Here is a 23,174-nt window from a genome sequence, read left to right as displayed (position 1 = left end):
ATATATATATATGTATACTGCTTTTCGATTTTCTGATCATTCTACCTAGGATTGTGCATTCTACCGGATGACAGACATTAACCCGCTATTTTAGAGATTTCAACGTAGAGGTCTTTTTCTGTCCCTTTAAACGCAATTTTTTGAATCTGTCTTGCACTTGGATCACAGGGTATATGCACCATGTAGCTTTTGAAATACTCTCCGGTTACACCCATGAATACTAGAATAATGAAGAAATTTCATCTTCCATTATTCCAGATTATTTTCATGTCGTTCAATACATTAGCATTAGTTTAGGAATCTCCCCCCTCTCTCCATATATATATATATATACACACACACACACACATACACACACACATATATATATATATGTGTATGTGTGTGTGTGTGTGCGCACGCGCGTGCGTATAAAAACCATTGATTAAAGGGGTGTTGAAAAGTCATGTTTTTTTGCTAATTTAAGTCCACAAGTGAGATTTATTCGATGATAGATTTGAAATATTTTCACAAGCATGTTGAAAGGTCGGGAGAGAGAGAGAGAGAGAGAGAGAGAGAGGGAGAGAGAGAGAGAGAGAGAGAGAGAGAGAGAGAGAGTGAATAGGAAGAGAACGACCGAGAGAGGAGGTGCTCGTGTACACGACCTACACACAGAGAGCGCGCGGGAGAGAGGAGGGGAGGTTGTGTCTGGGTGTGTGGGTGAGAGAGAAAAGAGATAGGGGGGAATAGAGGGGAAAGGATTCAAAAGAGAGACGAACATTGATATTAGAATGAGAGTAAGAGAACTACACCAAACAGACGACTTGGGAGAGAGAGAGAGAGAGAGAGAGAGAGAGAGAGAGAGCGGTAAGGGAGAATGGAAACACAGTAAAACTGAGAGGTGCACACGCACAGTTTGAGAGAGAGAGAGAGGGAGAGAGAGAGAGAGGGAAGGAGAGGAAGAGAGAAGGGGAAGCGATAAAGGGGAACAGAGTAAACATGAGTGTGAGAGCGGGGCGTTACTCTCACATGCACAGTTTAAAAGAGAGAGAGAGAGAGAGAGAGAGAGAGAGAGAGAGAGAGAGAGAGAGCCGTACGCACATTAACATGTCGACGTCAGCGTATGTTCGGACCCGGATACTGGCCAAGAAGCACATGAAGTATGGTTCCCTTCGAGAAGACAGAATACAATAAGCCGCACTGGCGCACTACTCCTTTACTGAATACCATTTTTACTTTCCCTAAAACTAATTCAGCAGTTTTAGCCAAAGCATCTCCCTATCTAGAGCAAGCCCAGAATTATTTCAGTTTCCAGCAAAACTCCACATTTTTCTTTTATTTCTATCATTTTATGCATTTGTTTTATGGTCCGTATCAACTTGGACATTACGTAAAAGGCACCAACGAGCATGTTCATTCGACCGTTACATTTTCGTTTTAGTATCTTAATAATTTTACAACTTTTTTGTTACGAATATATTTTTTTTGTTTGCTTTTTTCGTTTTCAATATTTTTTTTTTATGGTTTACATTTTTTTAATGTTTTTATCTTTTTAATATTTGTACATTTTTTAATATTTTTTTTACATTTTTAATATTTGTACATTTAAAAAAAATTACAGGTTTTACAGTTTCCTTACTTTTAAAAAGAACGTTTTGCATTTTTACTTTTTGTGCGATTTATTATTCACAATTATTTTTATTTTTCACTAATATTTATTACGTATTTACACATTTTGAAATATTTTTAAAAGATATTTTTGCCTTTTTATATTTTAACAGTCCTTTTTATATATATATGCATATATATGCATATATATATATATACATACATATATATAAATAGACATACATATATATGTGGGTATATATATATATACATATATATATATATTAGTAGGCATACATATATATATGTGGGTATATATATACATATATATATATATATGTAGGCGTACATATATATATGTGGGTATATATATACATATATATGTAGGCATACATATATATATATATGTGGGTATATATATACATATATATATATGTAGGCATACATATATATATATATGTGGGTATATATATACATATATATATATGTAGGCATACATATATATATATGTGGGTATATATATACATATATATATATGTAGGCATACATATATATATATATGTGGGTATATATATACATATATATATATGTAGGCATACATATATATATATATATGTGGGTATATATATACATATATATATATGTAGGCATACATATATATATATATATGTGGGTATATATATACATATATATATATGTAGGCATACATATATATATGTGGGTATATATATATACATATATATATATGTAGGCATACATATATATATGTGGGTATATATATACATATATATATATGTAGGCATACATATATATATGGGTATATATATACATATATATATATATGGGTATATATATACATATATATATGTAGGCATACATATATATATATGGGTATATATATACATGTATATATATATGTATATATATATACATATATATATGTAGGCATACATATATATATGGGTATATATATACATACATGCATATATATATGTAGGTATATACATCCATATATGTAGATATACATCCATGTATGTAGGTATATATATATATGTAGTTATATATATCTATGTATATGTAGGTATATATATATATATATACATATATATATATATAGGTATATATATGTAGGTACATATATATGTACATATATATATGTAGGTATACATATATATATATATAGGTATACATATATATATGTATGCATACATATATATATATATGTAGGTATACATATATATATGTAGGTATACATATATATATATGTAGGTATACATATATATATGTAGGTATACATATATATATATGTAGGTATACATATATATATGTAGGTATACATATATATATATGTAGGTATACATATATATATGTAGGTATACATATATATATGTATACCTACATATATATATGTATATGTAGGTATACATATATATATATGTAGGTATACATATATATATATATGTAGGTATACATATATATATATGTAGGTATACATATATATATGTAGGTATACATATATATGTAGGTATACATATATATATATGTAGGTATACATATATATATTGGTATACATATATATATATATGTAGGTATACATATATATATTGGTATACATATATATATTGGTATACATATATATATGTGTAGGTATATATATGTAGGCATATATATGTGTGCATATGTATATATGTGTGTGTGTGTGTGTGTGTGTGCGTGTGTGTATGCATTAGTGTCTGTAACAATGTTTTAATTCTTAACTCGTAAAATTATACAGATTTTAACTGTGTTTCTTTTCTTCTATAACACATTTTAAGTGATTAATATTTCGAGGTAGATCTCTTCCGCCAAGGAGAATTGAGAATTGTGACAGTTTATCTTTGTTTGCGAATCGGTTGTTATTGGATACGTTATTTCTAATCAACACGTTTGTATATTGAAACGGTGTACGTAACTGTTTGTTGAAATTTAATTGTAAAAATAACGAATTATCGAAATAATTTATTAGATTTAGAGCATAAGTGTTATTATGCGCGTGTTTTTCACTTATGCGTTAGTGTGTTGAATTAAGCATTCTGCGTGGAGCTTGAGTTTGTTGTTAATTTCTAAGTTGAGTTTAGTAGAAAAGTATCGACCCTTAATTATAAGTTTGGCAACGTTTCTTTTTAGCAGCATCGCATCGTATATTTTAATGTTTAAGTGTTTATTAGAAAGAATGAAGTTATAACCATAACCTATTAAATTTAGAAAGATACATTTTTATTTTATACACATATCCTCCTCTGAAATATTCACACACACACACACACACACACACACACACACACACACACACACACACACACACACACACACACTGAAATTATCGGTCCAGGTTACACACCTATATACGCAAATGTATATATAGATTAATTCCGTTAATTGTAAGTCTTCGAGAAACAGATGAAATTACAGGTGAAGTATCGCAACGTGTATTGGTATGTATGTCTTTCTATGTATGCATACGTGCATATGTCCGTATACATGCGCACGCGCATGCATATGTCTGTATACACGCGCTTGCGCGTGTGTGCGAGTACCTGCTGTGTGGTGGATTAAAATATATAATCGTTCTTTTTTTTTTCTATAGAAATCATCACTAATTCTTACATATCGACTGGGTTTCCTTGCAAACCATTCATGATGATAAACTGCGTGGATGTATGGAGGCCTATAATTGACATTTATGTTTATTTTTTATTTATTTATTTATTAAATAAACAAATAGATTACAGCTTCACAATTTTGGCGACTAAGAAATTAGGAAAAAAAAATACATTAATATAAAACAATTTGTAATTTTATGATTTCAAATACGTTATTTCCTTATAAACACTAACATTTAAAAATGGTTAAAATAAACAATTATGTTAATATTATAGGCTGATATATTATTGTTTTAGGAATACAAAAATAAAAAAGATAGATGCAAAAGAAAAAATACTTTGGCTAGGAGCAAAGTGTAGTATCTGTTCTGATGCTAAACTTCAACAGTTCAACTAAAACAGTCAGTAAAGGAGAAATCCTTCTAGACTGTGGTATTTTGCCTCCCATGCCTGGCTTTCACGAAAAAAACAATTGCCTATCTGAAACCACTGTCAATAATCGCCCGCAGTCTTTATCTGTGTCTAAACCTAAACAAAGCTTCTTTCTTAGAACTGCACACCTGTGGAAGGAAAGCTCCCCTGTTTTCCTGCTTTCCAGCTGACACCAATATGGTCGTCTTCAAGTCCAACAAGTAAACAAGTTCTTGATGAGTTGTCACCTTAAGTAATCCAATTGATCAAATTTCCACTAGTAACGATTTCTATGATATTGCCCCATTGGCTACTGTACACTTATTAACCTTTATCCTCGAGTGACCTCCGGGCCTTTATAAGTGGTGACTCCTTTGTAAAAAAAAAAAAAAAAAAAAAAAAAAAGTAAAATTCAGAATACTCCTATATAGGGAGCTGGATATTCTTTTTTTTTTTTTTTTTTTTTTGTTCACATTGAAACTCGGCGTTAAGTTTAACTCTGCCCTCGTGGGGGAAAGCAAGTAAACAGGTACGACCAACGCACGTTAATTAAGCAAACAGATAAGTAGGAAAGACGAAAATAATCAATTCCTTATTGTTTACTTTAGATCAGTGTAAGCGGCAACATCTACACGCATCGTTGGATTTGATGCATTGCTTTTCTTTCTCCTCGTTTGTTTTATCTACATACTTACCTGTAAAGCAACGTTATTGGCACACGGGGAGTCGCTTCACTAAACTTTGTAGTCTATTGTTGGTAACGAAAAACACAGTTATTTCTTTTGATTTACCATTTCGGATGGGGATGGAGAGAGAGAGAGAGAGAAAGAGAGAGAGAGAGACAGACAGACAGACAGAGAGGGAAGGAGATGGAGTGGAGAGAAAGGAAGAAGAAGCAGAAAAAGAGAAAAGTGAAGGAAGAGAAGAGTAAAAACGAAGAAGAAGAAGAAGAAGAAGGAAAGAGAGAAGAAGGAGGCGAAGAAAAAGAAAGAAAAAGAGAAAAAGAAGAAAAAAAAAACAAAGATAAAAAAGAAGAAACGCAAAAAATGTTAGATACGGAAAATAGACAAGAAAATAAAAGGATGAATAAGAAGAACACAAAGAAGAGGACGGAGGTTCAAGAAGAGAGAGAGAGAGAGAGAGAGAGAGAGAGAGAGAGAGAGAGAGAGAGAGAGAGAGAGAGAAATGAAGTAGATAAATGAAAAAGAAGAAAATAGAGAGACAATGAATAAGAAGATGGAGAAGTCAGAAAAGAAGAAAAAACTGGGAATGGTTATGAAGAAGAAGAAAGAGAAAAAGAAGGGGAAAAAGTAAAAAAAAAGAAAAAGAGAAAGAATAAGCAGGAAGTGAAAAAAGAGAGAAAAATAAGAGGAAGGAGAAAACGAAGGAGAGGGAATGAAAGAGAGAGAGAGAGAGGGAGGGAGGGAGAGAGAGAGAGAGAGAGAGAGAGAGAGAGAGAGAGAGAGAGAGAGAGAGAGAGAGAGAGAGAGAAAGGGAATGCGTAAGAGGAGAAAGGATAATGAAAGAAAAGAGGGTGACGAAGAAGGGGTAGCAAAAAGAAAAAAGAAAAAGAAAAGAAAGATGGAGAGAAAAAAGGGGAGAAGAAAAGAAAGAGAAATAAAAAAAAATATGACAATGGAGAAGAAAGGAGGAAAAGAAGAAGAAAAAAGAAGAGGGAGAAGAAAATAAGAAAAAGAAGAGGAAGGAAAACAAGAAAAAAGAGGACGAAGAAAAAGACGGATATGAAGAAGAAAAGAAGAAACAAGACACTGATATGAAGAATATTAAGATGGAGAAGAAGAAAATAGAGAGAGAGAGAGAGTAGAAGAAGGGGAGGAAGATGAGGAGGATAGAAGAAGGAGGAAGGAGAGACGTAAAGGGAGTAGTAAACAGGAAAGAAAAAGGAAAACGTAGAACAACAATCAATATATTTATTTATTGATCAGTCGATGGCAATTCAACAAGAATTTTATTCATATTTACACATCACCCCCACCCCTCACCCCACTCCCACTCCAGCTCTAAGCATAAAAAAGGATCATCTTTATTTTCCAGGGAGTTCTTCTTCTTCTTCATCATTTGTGGCCGCGTGTTTTTACCAAACGCTCTTTTTATTAACGTATTGCACAGCATGGAGGCAGATACAGTCGACACTTTCCTTCCTCTTTTATTTTTGCCCAGTGACATTCGTATAAACATCCAGTACACAACCTGCATTATTCTTTTGAAAGAATTTATTGTATACGTCACCCCAAAGACACTTATACCCCCCCTCACCAACAACCATTCTATTGCAGGTGCTTCTAAGTAATATGCTCGGCAAACGGAGCACACCCAACAACAAGTAATAACAGACATTCATATTTTATTTATTTATTTTTTATTTATTTATTTATTTTTTAAAGGAAAAAAAAATGAAAGAAAACAGTCCTAGTTTGTTTCTATTTATATAACGGGTACAAGTATTTTTTAAATATTTATAGGTAGAGGAACTAATTAATCAACCATTATGGCTTTTGGGACATATCTGCTATGCGTTAGGGATTGTAATGTAGGATATATTTAATGTAATTTAATTTGCGGGAGGATGGGTAAAAATAGATGGAAGCCCTTCATGAAAATTCAGGTACTTCGGATTTTTATGAAAATATAGCAATATCGTATAAGACAACACTTAATATATCTTCCCCTAAAGTGATTTGAAGTATTTTAACGGTTTTAGTGCATTAAAGGCTTTTGGAGTATTTTAAAGGGTCTAATCGTCGCAACCTCTCATTTGAAATTTTAAAGATTTCAGGTTTACATGGGGTTTGATCTATAATATTAAGACTTTAATTACGATTGCATGAATAAAAAATTTTCATGCATCTTAAAACTTAAATTTGAGATATTTCCAAAAAACAAAAGTATATTCTAGATGTTGATCAAAATAGGAATAAGGATTCTAAATAAAAGGTTTAGTGGATTACACATTGATTTAAGTCTTCGTAAATGGATATAAGAGTGACGTAAAGCAGTTTTGCTCGTGGAGTTTATTTTAACCGTCTTGGGACGGTGATATATAATTTGAGGTTGTTATTGTTCATAGGTAGGTAACCAGTGAAATATAACGAGGTTTATACAAGAGTGCTCAATACTAGAGTAGAGCAGGGTACCCGTTCAATTTGTTTTTACACAAGCAGTAATATTAAACATGCTCATGGCTGTGTAGCAACACATAACTGCTTATGTAAAAAACAAATTAATATATATATATATGTATGGAAATTCAAAGAAAAATCATATATAATTAAACAAAATTTATTGTTTGACAAAGGGATACAAATAATTATCATTATACAATAACAATCTGTACTCTTTTGTTAAGCAATACAATTTGTTTTAATTAAACAGGATTTATTTCAGAATTTCAATTTATATTATTACTCTATCTCGCATACTGAGTTTTAATCGTCTTTTAAATATTGATACTAATATTTGTTTGGACTTTATATTTACAGTATTATACGACCTGTATTTCTCCTGCACTTCAGTATTTCATATATATATGTGTGTGTATATATATATACATACATATACATGTATGTATAGATATATTCATATATATGTGTATATATATAACCATATATACATACATATATATGTGTATATATATACACATATACATATATATATATGTGCATATATATACACATATGTGTATATATATACACATATACATACATATATATATATGTGTATATATACATATACATACATATATATATATATATGTGTATATATATACACACATATATACATACATATATATATGTGTGTATATATATACATATATATGTGTGTATATATACATATACATGTGTGTATATATACATATACATGTGTATATATACATATACATGTGTATATATATATACATATACATGTGTATATATATACATATATATGTGTATATATACATATATATGTGTATATATACATATATATGTGTATATACATATATATGTGTATATATACGCATATATATACATATATATATGTGTATATATACATATTTATACATATATATATGTGTATATACATACATATTTATACATATATGTGTATATATATGCATATTTATCCATATATATGTGTATATATATACATATTTATACATATATATGTGTATATATATACATATTTATACATATATATGTGTATATATGTATACATATTTATACATATATATATGTGTATATGTATACATATTTATACATATATATATGTGTATATATATACATATTTATACATATATATATGTGTATATATATACATATTTATACATATATATGTGTATATATATACATATATATGCATATATGTGTATATATATGCATATATATGCATATATGTGTATATATATATGCATATATATGCATATATGTGTATATATACATATATATGCATATATGTGTATATATACATATATATGTGTATATATATACATATTTATACATATATATGTGTATATATGTATACATATTTATACATATATATATGTGTATATATATACATATTTATACATATATATGTGTATATATATACATATATATGCATATATGTGTATATATATGCATATATATGCATATATGTGTATATATATGCATATATATGCATATATGTGTATATATACATATATATGTGTATATATACATATATATATATGAATATATATGTGTATATATACATATATATATATGAATATATATGTGTATATATACATATATATGTGTATATATACATATATATATTTATGTGTATATATATATACACATATATATATATATGTATGTATGTGTATATATATGTATGTGTATATATACATATATATGTATATTTCTATATGTGTATATATACATATATATGTATATATCTATATGTGTATATATATACATATATATATATGTATGTACATATATGTATGTATGCATGTATGTATAAATATATATATACACATATATATATACATTTTTTCATGTTTTTTTTTATATATATACATATATATATATATAAGATTTTTTCAACTTCACGATTTTTATTTTATTTATATGTGCGTGTGTGTGCGTGTGTGTGTATGCCTGTGTGTGTGCGTGTGCGTGCGCACATTCATGAAGTTATACGTAAGCCTATCGGTTCCCATATTACACCGGGTTTCACAGGATGTTGCTTCTTTTTTGTTGTTGTTGTGACTTAGTTCCTCTCATCAATTATGATAGCATTATTATTTCAAGCCAATCGTTTTAGGATGCCACACGCGGCAGGTATGAGCTTACGGAATATTCCCGATACGATCCGTCGGCAGAAACATAATACTTTCCTCGTTGTTCCTTATTGTTTATATGTTCTTTTTTTTATTACATGTTTTAATATTTAATAGTTACTAGTTCTATTCCTTTTTTTGTTGTTTTCTATACTTTCGGAGTTCTCAAACCTAATAAGTGTCGCACTATCGATCAAGCGCCAACCTCCGTCGCATCGCCGCAATGTTGCGTCTCTGTGTCTGTTTTACAAATACTTCAATGGAACGTACTGTTATGAACTCATAGCACTTGTGTCCCCACGACGTATATAGTGCAGATTGACTTGACAAGCAGCAAAATTCCAACCCTTCATTGTTGAGGTCCCTAAGTTCCAGAAGGTCTGCTACTCTAGTACTTTCTTCCCTCGAACTACTTCAATTTGGAATTCACTCACTGCTTCTTGATCCCCTGACGGTACTAAACCGCAGAAATTTAAATGTAATGTGAACAAACCACGCTGCTCAACTTCCCACAGTCTCCTGTCAGATACGATCCCAAATTGTAGCCCCTTACCTTCCAAGTGGCGATATGCCTTGTTTGGGTTTTAAAAATGTCTCATTATCAATTATCGCTCAGATGGTGTTCCCTGGAGTATAAGTGACAACAAGTGTCCCCAGATTTCCAATTTTCACGATCAACGTTGCAAACCATTGTGGGTTCTCACAACAGCCGTTTACTAGTGAGTTGTCGTTTGTGACGACTGTTGTCTTTCTCTGTAATTTAAGTCTCTCCCCAGCATTCCAATACTCGCCATACTTTTACAGTGGAGGTCTGGATGGTGTTATCCCGCCCCAGTTTTTCCATCATCCAATTCTCCTAGACACCCCGTGGCCATTTTCTAGTGGTGCTAAAACCTAACTAAAATCACCGTATTCTTTTTATTTGGAAGAGAGGGAGTATTATCGAGTTATTGGATTCACATTTTTATTTACTCACGGGATTCGTTATCAGTGAATGCCCCTTGGGAACTACAAGTCGTGTTCTCTGGAATCTGAGTGGCACGAAGTCTACCCAGATCGGTTATGATAACTACTACTTCATACATAGCATCATCAGTGATTGCTCACTGATAATAACACTTGGTGTTCCTTGGAGTTTAAGTGGCAACAAGTTTCTCCAGATTTTCAGCATTTTTCACCTGTTCCGATAACCATTGCGAATAATTTTTTTGGTGATCGCAACAGCCGCAACGACCGTTGGTTTTCTCTGAGATTTGTATGGGAATAAACACCTCTCACATGTCAGCACTCTCCTTCCAGGTGAGATTTAGTTAGTATTCTCCATCGGTCTTTCCATGCTCCTTGACCCTACACGACTATTTTGCATGAAATCAACTGAGCCTAATGCAATCATATCGTGTGTGTATGTATTTTTGGAGAGAGTGGGGTGGTACGACATTTTTGCAGGTTTAGTATTTTTTGGGTTCGTGTGATGGTTTTGTAGCAGTGTTTTATTATTATTATTATTATTATTATTGTTATTATTATTATTGTTATTATTATTATTATTATTATTGTTATTTATTATTATTATTATTGTTATTTATTATTATCATTATTATCATTATTATTATTATTATTATTATTGGCTCACAAGGAGCTTTCACACAGGTCATACAGGATCTCTCCTTGAAAACAGCATGTGGTGTTCTCTGGAAGCTGAGTGACAACAAGTCTTCTCAGTTTTCCAGTGCTTTCCACCTCTTCTGATAAGATTTGTAAACGCTAGCAGCGGCCATTGATCTCCACTGGAATTTGAGTGGCAATAAGCCTCCCTAAGGTCCCAGTTCTCTTCGCACTTGTCCAGCGGAAGTCTGGTCAGTGCTCTCTCCTCGGTCTTTTTATCCTCCTTGACCCTCCTCGGCTATTTGGCATCATTCTTTTGTGGAGGGCGGTGATTGGGTTATTATTATTATTATTATTATTATTACTATTATTATTATATCCTATATTTTTCATATGCGTACGCATATATATATATATATATATATATATATATATATATATACACACATATATAGACGTATACACACACATGTATATTTATATATATATATTTATATGTATATTAGTGCTGACCAGATTCAACGTTGCTTAACTTCGATGAACTAATGAGAACCGGTGTCACCATGATTATGTCGTATATGTATACATGTATATACACACATATATATATACACATGTATTACACATCAAGCCTTTTCTTCATCCGATTCTTTCCCATCTCCTTCACACGGATAAATATATACATACACATATATGAACGCATATATGCACTCATAGATATACACACATTCACTATGCACTCACATACACGCACATATATACATACATGTGAGTTTAGTCTTCTTACACGAATTAACTCCCTCTGCAATATGCAACCAATCCACACCTTAACACATACGCACAAGGTAGGTATGTATTACCAGCAAAAGATACGAATAAGCGTCTATATTTATTGAAAGAAGAAGAAGAAGAAAAAAAGGCACCGGGGATGTTTAGTTAAACTTGGAAGCTGAGGCAAAACACAAAAGAATCGGCTGAATTAGAAAAGAGTAAAAAGAAGGAATGACGGCAGATTGAAAAGAATTTGGAGACAAGAAGAATCGTGAAGAAAAGCTTTATTTGTGTAAGTGACATCTTAGAACGAGATGGGGCGGAGCGGGGTGGGGCGGCGAGAGAGAGAGAGAGAGAGAGCACCGACAGAGAAACGTATAGACACACAGTAACAAACACACACACACACACACACACACACACACATATACTTACATACGTATATACACACACACATACGCATATATATATATATATTTAAATCGATACACATATACAAATACAAACATATATTTACAAATCTACGCATAATCATAATCATATATATATATGTGCATTCATGCACTTATAGAAAGTCACATATATATATATATATATATATATATATATATATATATATATATATATATATTATATATATCTCCGAAAGTGAAAGTAAAAAAAAAATGGCATGCAACGTGGAAGCAACGGCTTTTATTTCCATAGAAGATAAACAATACCTCTAACAATACCCATGACACCTCTCCCTCCCCCTTTCTCTCTCTCTCTCTCTCTCTCTCTCTCTATATATATATATATATATATATATATATATATATATATATATATATAAAGTGTGATCCTTGTGTAAGTTACTACTAAAACAACACGCACGCCAAGTGAGGTGTACACGGATAAGAAGAAAAAAAAAGTATAGAAAGATCGGGGTGCGTTAACACCCCCCACCCACACTATTGGGATGTGTAACAAATGTAATCAGGTTTTTATCTAAGATTTCTTCAGGTCATTTTAAGATTAGAACACGACTGCATTGTTGTAGCTTTTCATAATTCTATGTTTGTTATTGTGTTTGTATTGAGAATTTTTGATTATATATATATATATATATATATATATATATATATATATATAGAGTCTGTGTGTGTAAGTGTGTAAATATATCTGTGAGAGAGAAAGAGAGTGTTTGTATCCCACAATTACTAGACACACATTTGTTAATCCTGTATTTATATGTTGATATGGTCTTACACAGACACACCCACTATATATACGTACACACACACACACACACACACATATATATACACACACACACACACACATATATATATATATATATATATATATATACATACGGTATGAAAATATATTTATGGCAATTAAGAGAGGGGTGCTCGTTTCATCCCTGTAAGGAATCGTAAAGATAGGTGTCTGGAATTCCTCTCTCTCTCTCTCACACACACACACACACACACACACACACACACACACACACACACACACATATATATATATATATATATATATTCATGAGGTGCTCTGTGTGTGGAGTGGGATGTTAAGTATATATATGTACGTGTGACACACGAAAAGATATAAGCGTGTTTTCTTATTAATTTTTGGATTTTATAGCACCAGCGTATGGATGTATGTATATATATATATATATATATATATATATATATATATATATGAATCCTATGGATATAATAAAACTTTTGTAAACAGTGTTAAATAAATAATGATTACAATTCATAAGAATAATAGAACGGTATATAGATTCTTAAAACCGTACTGCATGCATCGTCCGCATAAACACACGCATACTACATCCACACACATAGACATATACATGAAAACACATACGTAGACACGCACGAAAAAAAAACAAAAAAAAACAAAAAAAAAAACGCGATGGTAACGCTATGAATGGCACTGTAGAAGAGTCGGACGATGGGGGTCGCGAAATCCTTTTTCAAAAATTCCTTTTTTTCCGTGCCGAAAAACGAAATCATTTCGTGCCTACCGTCACCGAAATGGAACAACCATAAATTCACTGTTTTCGGTTTTACTTACCCGCGTGTATCTTTAACTAGAAAAGCACTTTTTTCCTGGCCAAGTAGGAGAAAATTCGCCTAGGTCCAATAGAATCAAGTCCAATACAAAGTACAGATACGCCGAAGCAGAGTAGAGAACCTCGACGCGAGCGTGGAGGGAGTGGGAGGTGAGTTCGGGAGCGGCGGTGACAGGAGAGAGGAAGCATCAACAGAGAGAGAGAGAGAGAGAGAGAGAGAGAGAGAGCGAGAGAGAGAGAGAGAGAGCGAGAGAGACGGAAGGTGGGTAGATTGGGGTTAAATGTGAATGGGAAGAATAAACTGACGGGGAAAAAAGAGGAAAGGGGTTGTTCTGAGACAAAGAAATTAGAGATAGGGGAAAGATTGAAAATCGAGACGCTACGGTAGCGTAAGGAAAAAAATGTGCGCCAGCTGAAGAGAGAGAGAGAGAGAGAGAGAGAGAGAGAGAGAGAGAGAGAGAGAGAGAGAGAGAGAGGTGGAAGAAAAATGGAAAGAAAGAGATATCACGAAAAACGAATTTTAATGGGGAACAAGGTCCGGAAGGAGAAGGAGATGAAAAAGAATTAAAAGATGAAGAGAAGGGGGTTGATGTAAAGAAGGAAAGCTGAAGTAAATGTAGATAGAAAGAAAGAAGTAGATAGAGGGAGGAAAGAGAGAGAGAAGAGGACGAGAAAAGAGATGAAAAAGTAGCGAAAGAAATACGATTAACAAAAGATGCATATATATATATATATACATATATATATATATATATATATATATAAGAGAGACGCAGAGAAAGAGAGAGAGAGAGAGAGAGAGAGAGAGAGAGAGAGGGAGCGGAAGAGAGAGATGGGGGGGGCAATAGAGAGAGCAGAAAGGAATAAAAGTGACACCAAAAGTAACCCTTGAAGCAATCACAATGTCGAAACAAATCAAAGAAAAAAAAAACATTAAATAACATTTTAAAAAATAGTCTATCATTAAATTTTTTTTTAAATGTCGGATGTTTCAAATCTTAGCTGTCTAATTTATTGGGAGTTTTATGTTATTATTTTTTTTTTTTTTGCCCCAAAAGGAAGGATAACAAAAAAGACTTATTTTTTATTTATTTATTTTTTATTTTTTACCCACGCTGATAAATAAATAAATAAATATACGCGAAATTCTTCGTTCAAACCAAAAATCGATGTAAAATACTTATATCAACTTCGCTGGAATCGGTTAAAATGTTCTTTGCGTAAGTCAGCGTTGGCAGCAATTGCGACGATATTGGTCCCTATTGATGACGGGAACGACTTTAATAAGCGAAAATGCACACATCACTCAAACATTGGAAAATTGCGCGCGCTCACACGATTCATACAAACAAACGCAAATATAGAAAAAGAAAAACAAAAGAGCTTTCTTCAAATTACTTTTTTAATTCAACCCCATTACCCTAACTTTTTTTTTATCATTATAAATTTTTTTTTTCCTTTTTATATCACACTAAAATGGCCCAACATTCGTTGTTTTCTCTTCCCACGTTTTTAAAGTTTGGCTTGTCAGTTTTTTTTTTTAATTGTGAAAACAACGTATAATGCATAAAAAAGTCTATAAAAAACGTCTCCAAAAAAGCTAAGAGTGTTCTTCGTTTTTAAATTTTTAATTGCTAAATCCTTTTAACTTTTCTCTTTGTACCTTTTTTTTTTGTTGTTTCAATTCGCGCGAATCAATTTCGCTTTTTTTTTTCAAAATTTAAATTAATAAAAAAAAATTGAATAAAATCTCTTTAAATTAGGATTTCATTTATTTTAATCATTTATTTGCGATTAAAAAATCATTCATAAAAAAAATTAAAAAAATGGTACAGTGGCAAATAATGTGTTTCTTTTAAAGTATTCCAAACTTTATGAATTTACTTATTGCGGACTGTTATCCTCATCTTTATTAGTTATTGCAATAAAGATGAGAATAATAATCCACAAAAAACAAATTAATAAATAATACATAATTAATTCCAATTATATATATATATATATATATATATCCGTCTCTAAACAATATTTATATATAATCCTTGATTTCGTTGGTTAAAAAGGAATCCAATAAAGTGCTCGATTAGAGCTTCATATTTATTTGCAAGGCTAAAAAGGTTCAGGCCAACATGGTATTAACCCCGTTACCCTAATTTTTTTATTATGAATTTCTCCTTTTTTATTTTACCCTGAAATGGCCCTACATTTGTTCTGTTTTCTCTTCTCACGTTTCAAAGAGTATTTTTAAAATAAAATTTAAGAAAACTCAGTATTTTTTCTCCTGGGTCAACTTACCCAACTTGAAACCTAACATACCATATTGATTTGAACATCTGTAATAGATATATACATATTAGTTATTTAGTTATCATCCCAAAACGAAATGTATTTAATTCACACTCATAAGTTTTTCTTCTTTTTTTTTTATAAATACGTCTTACACGTGTTTCATTGAAGAACAGAAGACAACTAAACAACACCTCAGAGATATATAATGTCTGCAAAAAACAAATTTGAAAAACAAAGCAAAACAAAAAACAAAAACAAAACACTTATTGTAGTGTTTATACCTCCCAATAATATATATATATATATATATATATATATATATATATATATATATATATAAGTAATAGACGTCACGATATTGTAAAATTAAATTCACAATATTTTATTCAAAACAAGAAATACGAGAAAGATGAGAAAAATTCCTTATTCCATGGAGTTTTAAAGATAGGCTCTTCTATGTGTACTTTGAAACTTTTTTCCTTTAATATCCAATGCAATGTTTTTCTCATTCAGTAAAACTTTATCCAATCCATAATTGAAGCAAACACTTTTACTGTATATATTTTTTAAATATCCACACGTATGTTAATTTGTTTTTAATATTATTTTTTTTTCCTCATGATGCTTAATTAAATCTAAGTACCTATTTAATTTACTGCAATTCGCTTCCAAATCCTGTCATCTGGGAATGTATTGTGGTCATTTATGTACTAATTTTGGAGGGAATGGTATTAACCTCCAAACTCCCGCGCAGCTTTGGGTTGGATAACAACTTGTGTTCCAGTAAGCGTGTGAAAATGAATTGGTGGTACTCGAAATTAAATAATCCGTAAAATGTTGCTTTGTCGTTAAGCAATGATATTGTTTATAAAACCAATAAATAAATAAATAAATAAATAAATTAGAATAAAAAAAACAAAACAAAAACAAAACAAAAACAACTTAATATCTCAGTTTTTCTTTTCCTTCTTTTTTTTTTTTTTTTTAGATAATGCTGAGAATTTGCATTAGTTTGATTATTTCGACTATCAGTTTCACCTCAGGTGTTTTATTCACATTTCGGCCAATTTAACCTCCGACCTTATTCAGGTATATCTTGACGAACTCGGAAATATGTACGTAATCTTGAACGGATTAAATAAAGTGTTCGTTCGAAATTGTCTTCAGGTTCCCGAGTTCGACAGAAAGATTCCCCGAGTCCGACAAGATGCACCTGAAAAAGATCGAAGGTTACATCGACCGAAACGTTATAAAAAATAACATAAAAAAATGAGAACAGTAGTCCGAATAATTCAGCTAATACAATTCAGGTTTCAAATATACGGACAGGTTCCAAAGATCCACTTTAAGATCCCCAAGTTAAGTTTGACTGGAAGGTTTCAAAGTTGGAAAATCCACACCTGAGGAAGGCCTGATGTTAAATCGGCCGAAACAGCGCGAATATAGCTACAAAAACATGAGAACAGTGGGCCGAAGAATCAAAATAACACAAAAGTAAACTTTTTCTTATGTTTCTTTTAAATATTTTTTCCAGGACATATAGATAAAAAAAATGCTTCTTTCCTATAAAAGAGATAAACGTACGAGCCGGCTTTCTTTTTCCACGTAGAAAAGGGAAAATTGAAGCTGCGAAAATTTGTTTTTAAGTAAAGAATTCCATGGTGGAAATAATTTCCCGTGTTTGTGGGGTTTTTTTTTTGCGTTTTCATCAAGTTAAAGTTGGTTTGGCTGGCATGATCGGAAAAACACTGCTTTCGTTTCGCTCAACAACGATACGCGCGGGAAACAGAGGCAGTGGCAGTTCGAAATGTTCACCACTCTGACGCAGTAGTTTGGTCGGTGGGACTATCTTGCTTCCAAGGGAACGAGAGAGAGAGAGAGAGAGAGAGAGAGAGAGAGAGAGAGAGAGAGAGAGAGAGAGAGAGAGAGAAAACCGCAACGGTGAGTTTTTGCGTGTGTTAGGTTGTAAAGCGTAGAATCGGGGAGGGGAAGAGGAAGAGAAAGAGAGTGCACGGTAAAATGAACACGCAGATGATGATGAAGAAGATGAAGAAGAAGATGAAAGGTAGAGAGATGAACTTTCTTTGAAAACAAGCAAAATGTATGGGGGAGGGGTAGAGAGCGGAGCAAACAAATATGAGAATAAAGTGATTTATTTATTTAAGAAATAATTATATCTACCTGGCGGTGTCCAGGAATCTTACATTTGTTTTATCTTCTTTCTTTTTCACTTAACCCAGGATTTTCACAGGTAAATTTAACTTTTACGGTATCATTTCAAACATTAAATAATCACCATAATAATAAAAAAAAAACACCCTTGAATTTCTCATATTTAAAATTTTACTTGCGCAATGAAAAAGTATTATTATTACCGACATTTGGGCACTTACTAAAAAACAAAAAAAAAATGATAGGCGGGCGTTTAGAAAATTGACATCACCTCTAAATTCCACAATTTAACACCTTTTTCCCTTTTTTCACGTTAATCTCATCGATTACAAACTTAACTTTCAGATTAAAAACAAAACAAAAACAAAAAAATTGAAAAAAAAAAATTATTGCGACAATATTTTTCTCGGTCACAAAGTACGTGTTCAATTTAGTAGAACGTTATAATTGAAAACCGATCCCCGATGATAAACGCCATAAAAAATATTTTTTTCATTTTTTTTTTTTAAATCTGAAAGTTAAGTTTGTAATCGATGAGATTAACATGTAAATAGAAAAAAAAAAAAAAAAAAAAGGTGTAAATTATGGAATGAAGAGTGAGGGGGGGGGGTCAATTTCCGAAACGTCCGGCAAAATAATAATTTTACCTTGCATACGCATTTGTGACCTTTTTGCGTCAAAATGAACCAAAGATACACTAGTGTCGTTTCAAAGGTAAGGTCTACCTTAAAAAAAAACAACAAAAAAACAAAAAACAAAAAACAAACAAAAAAACAAAACAAAACAAAAAAACGTAAAAACTAAAACGTTGAAGACCTACGAAGACAGGATTGGTACCAGCAAAACGAGCGAAATTTATTTTTCTACATAATCACAACCATTCTCAATGCATTTTTGCCAGCCTCTTTTGATGCCTCGATTGTAAAAGTCCGGACAACGTTTTGTCACTCACATGTCTGTCGCCACTCTGAAATCGACGAACCCATCCCCTAACTGTACTGATATCAATTGCATCGGCTTCGTAAACGTTCAACAGGCGCCGGCGAATGTTAATCGGTTCAATTTTTTTTTTTGCATGAAGGAATTTAATGACGCATATCTGTTTCTGACGCATGCTCATAACAGTTGTTTCTTTAGAGTCTGACGCCGTCAATATCTGCAACAGAGAGATGAAACTTTCAGGTCATGAATGCATAAGTTTAGTTATTACAATAATTACATTTAGAATTCCCTCTGATTCATTCGCGTGGTGGTGGTGGTGGTGGGGGAAATAGAAGGCATTAATTTTGGAACGCTCTTCATAATTTAAAACTTCATAGAAGCTTTTTTAAAAATTATTTTTCAAAAATTACCCATAAGCAAGGCATGTTGCTTCTTGGAAAATAACAGCCTACTATTTGGGACCATGTCTACAGGGAAATTATGCAAGGAGTTGAGAAGCGAGCTGTTTGTTCACATTACATTTAAAAATCAACATGTTAGTACAGTCAGAGAAACAAGAATCAGGGAGGGAATTCCAAAGTTTATCAATTCAAGAGAAGAAACTGTTAGAGTAAAAAAAAAAAAAATCACGCATGCAGGAACTTCTACACTGAAGGGATTTTTTGCTGCTTGTTAGGTGAGTCGGGAGTATTTAAATCGAAGGGGGGGGGCTACTATCTATCGGTGCCTAAACCTAAACGTGGATGCCACCAACAAAGCTTCTTTCCTTGAACTGCCCGTCTGTGGAACTCTGTTCCGCTTGTCGGCTTTCCAGCTGACTACAATATTGTCATCATCAAGTCCAATGTAAACAAGTTTTTATTGAACTCTTCTCGTAAATAGTCTAATTATACTAAATTTTCCATCACAAACGGCTACTACACTACTATCCCAATTACTACAGTACGCACACTAATTCTTATCCTCGAGCGGCTTCCGGTCCTTGATATGTGGTAATCCCTTTGTAAAAAAAAAAAAAAAGTTCGTCAGAGCACATTCTATTAAATTACCTGTCAAACAGGAATAAGGATACAACATTGCGGTGATGGGACAGGGGTGGGAGCTTGGTTGATAGAGTGGGGTCTATTAGATTGGAGACTCTTTAATGGACCGTAAGAGGGAGAGACGTGGTTGATGCTCCCACCCATATGTGGCCACAATACTTTATGCATGAGTGAATGGTGGCCTTGTAGAGATACAGGATACCGTCAGGCGTGAGAAGTTTTCTAGTATGGTAGAGGGAGTCCACCTTCTTTGCAGCAGCCTTGGCAATGCCTTCAATGCATTTGTTCCAAAAAGATGAGAAATTTGAACGATGAGCGTTCAGGTAGAATGTTAATAAAAAAAAGTGACATTTCAAGTTTGCGTAAATATCGATACTGAGCACAGTAGCCATTTTGTTTAGGTTACTAACTAAACAAACGTGGCCGCTTTGCTAAGAATCAACACTTTGGCGATCATGAATCGAAGTTTTAAAGTTGTTTTTTTTTTTTTAGTTTAAGGCTTATTATTTCAATTAATATGAATATATTTTGAACACAAATAGCTCACACACGAGTAACTAAATATAACCGAACTAAATTGTTTTTGACTGTATTTCATTTGGTACGTGTGCAGTTTATAGAATGTGTTGAAACAATAACGGTATTATCTAGATAGCCATTCTTAACATAGAGAGGGACACTTTTGTTAACTATTCTGTACTGTCGCCCAAGAATTTAATATAGCACACAGCTCGTAAACTGCACAAATACCTACTTTTTAATATCATTTATCCCGTAATGATAAGGATTACCGAGAAAATATTTATTTGGTCTTGGTATAGGGTTTTGTTTACAATTGCATCCTGAACATAGAGAGATAGACGGAATGATAGGCAGATCATGTTTTTATTCTACGTTCCACTTACTGGTAGTGCCGGTTTAGTATTACTTGATTGGATTAGGAAGATGAAGAAAGATATAGGGAGTTTGTTTCATGCGTTTTGGAAGAGTATTTTTATTTTTATTTTTTTTTTCCTTTGCTATCTTTCTTTTTTTTACATGAGAGTTACCACTTATCAAAGCCCGAAGGCCACTCGAGGATAAATTTTTATGAATGTAAGGTGATAGTAATCGTTAATGGTGTAAGTTGGGCTCAACTGTATTATTTAAGAAGACGGTTCAACAAGAACTTGTTTACATTAGACTTGAAGGCTACCATATTGTAGTCGGTCGGGAAACATGCCAATGGAACAGTGTTCCACAGGCGGGCGGTTCTAGGAAAGAACATGTGTTCGTGGAATCTGCGTTTAGATTTAGGCACAGATAGAGAGTGGGGAGGGATTGTTGAAAGCGACTGTAGCTAGTTTTTTTGTGAAAGTTTGGAAAAGGTGTATCATGGATTAGAGCTCAGACGGGCACTCGTCATGAAAATAACAATAGAGTGGAGACAGACACGAAACGTCTCTTCGGTGGGAAAGAGGCTGCAGAGAAGAGAAAAGTACATCAACTACTAGGTTTCGAATTTTTTAAATTTTTTTTATGTTTTGCTTGTTTATCTATATCATTAATAAAATTCTAAATGTTTATTTATTTATTTATGTGTGTGTGTGTGTGTGTGTGTGTGTATACCAATAAAACTTTCGAACGGATGCACGGAATTGAAAAATTCTTTTTTTTTCTGAAGGGTGTGAGTCCCTAGATTGTCCTTATCTATATATGGTTCGTAACAAACAACGCCGAGTCACACAAAAAGCTCGAAATAAGGTTTTTTTTTGGACCGTTTCATGCAATTGTCGAAAAAGTTACCTGTCCATGTCAGTGGAATTTAGCACTGTCTGTATACAGTCGCGGTAACATATTTTCATCATACGGACAGTACTTGTGGCGCAATGAATAATGCGTCTGACTACGGATCAGAAGATACCAGGTTCGAACCCTGGAAAGTTCATCATAATTTTAACCATAATTTTATCCCACGTTTACTCATTATCCTTACCCTTAGGTAGGGTATTTGTGTTTTTTGAATGATTTTGTTTTGAGCAGATGGGAATTTTCCATACTCTGAGTTCACAGGAAAAGCGTTGATGGTAAGACGATGTTGAGTGTACTTGATGTTGAGTGTACTCGGTTTTGTGTTTGACTCGGCGTTATGTGTGCCGATGCGGCGCAGTCGTTAGTTTTAAATAAAATTTTGAAAATTAAATTTAATTATTAGACTATCGTTTTGTGCATTAAATTATTAATTGAACCAAACTGTTATAAATCCAGAACTGATTTTGTCAAATTATTGCTGTTTTAATCTGTATTAACAAAAATTATTGGATGCAAAGTGCTTCAAAAAGTTTCCATCTTTTAAG

At 32.4% G+C, this 23,174-nt stretch overlaps 1 protein-coding gene across 8 annotated transcripts in view; it reads right to left on the bottom strand.

Moving 5' to 3' along the window:
• Window positions 1–14,803, bottom strand: part of LOC145296067 (tyrosine-protein phosphatase Lar-like) — a 1,305,806-nt gene extending 1,291,003 nt beyond the window's left edge. For all 8 annotated transcript variants that reach the window (XM_080142138.1, XM_080142152.1, XM_080142158.1 and 5 more), the window contains exon 1: window positions 14,395–14,803. The gene's annotated coding sequence lies outside the window, so the exon portion shown is untranslated. The remainder of the gene's footprint in view (window positions 1–14,394) is intronic.
• Window positions 14,804–23,174: the final 8,371 nt, after the last annotated feature.

This window comes from Euprymna scolopes, chromosome 16 (genome assembly GCF_053919585.1).
Source record: "Euprymna scolopes isolate OS-2025 chromosome 16, ASM5391958v1, whole genome shotgun sequence".
Classification (NCBI taxonomy): domain Eukaryota; kingdom Metazoa; phylum Mollusca; class Cephalopoda; order Sepiida; family Sepiolidae; genus Euprymna; species Euprymna scolopes.
Note: the sequence above shows the minus strand (reverse complement) of the source record. Positions and strands in the feature narration are given on the sequence as shown.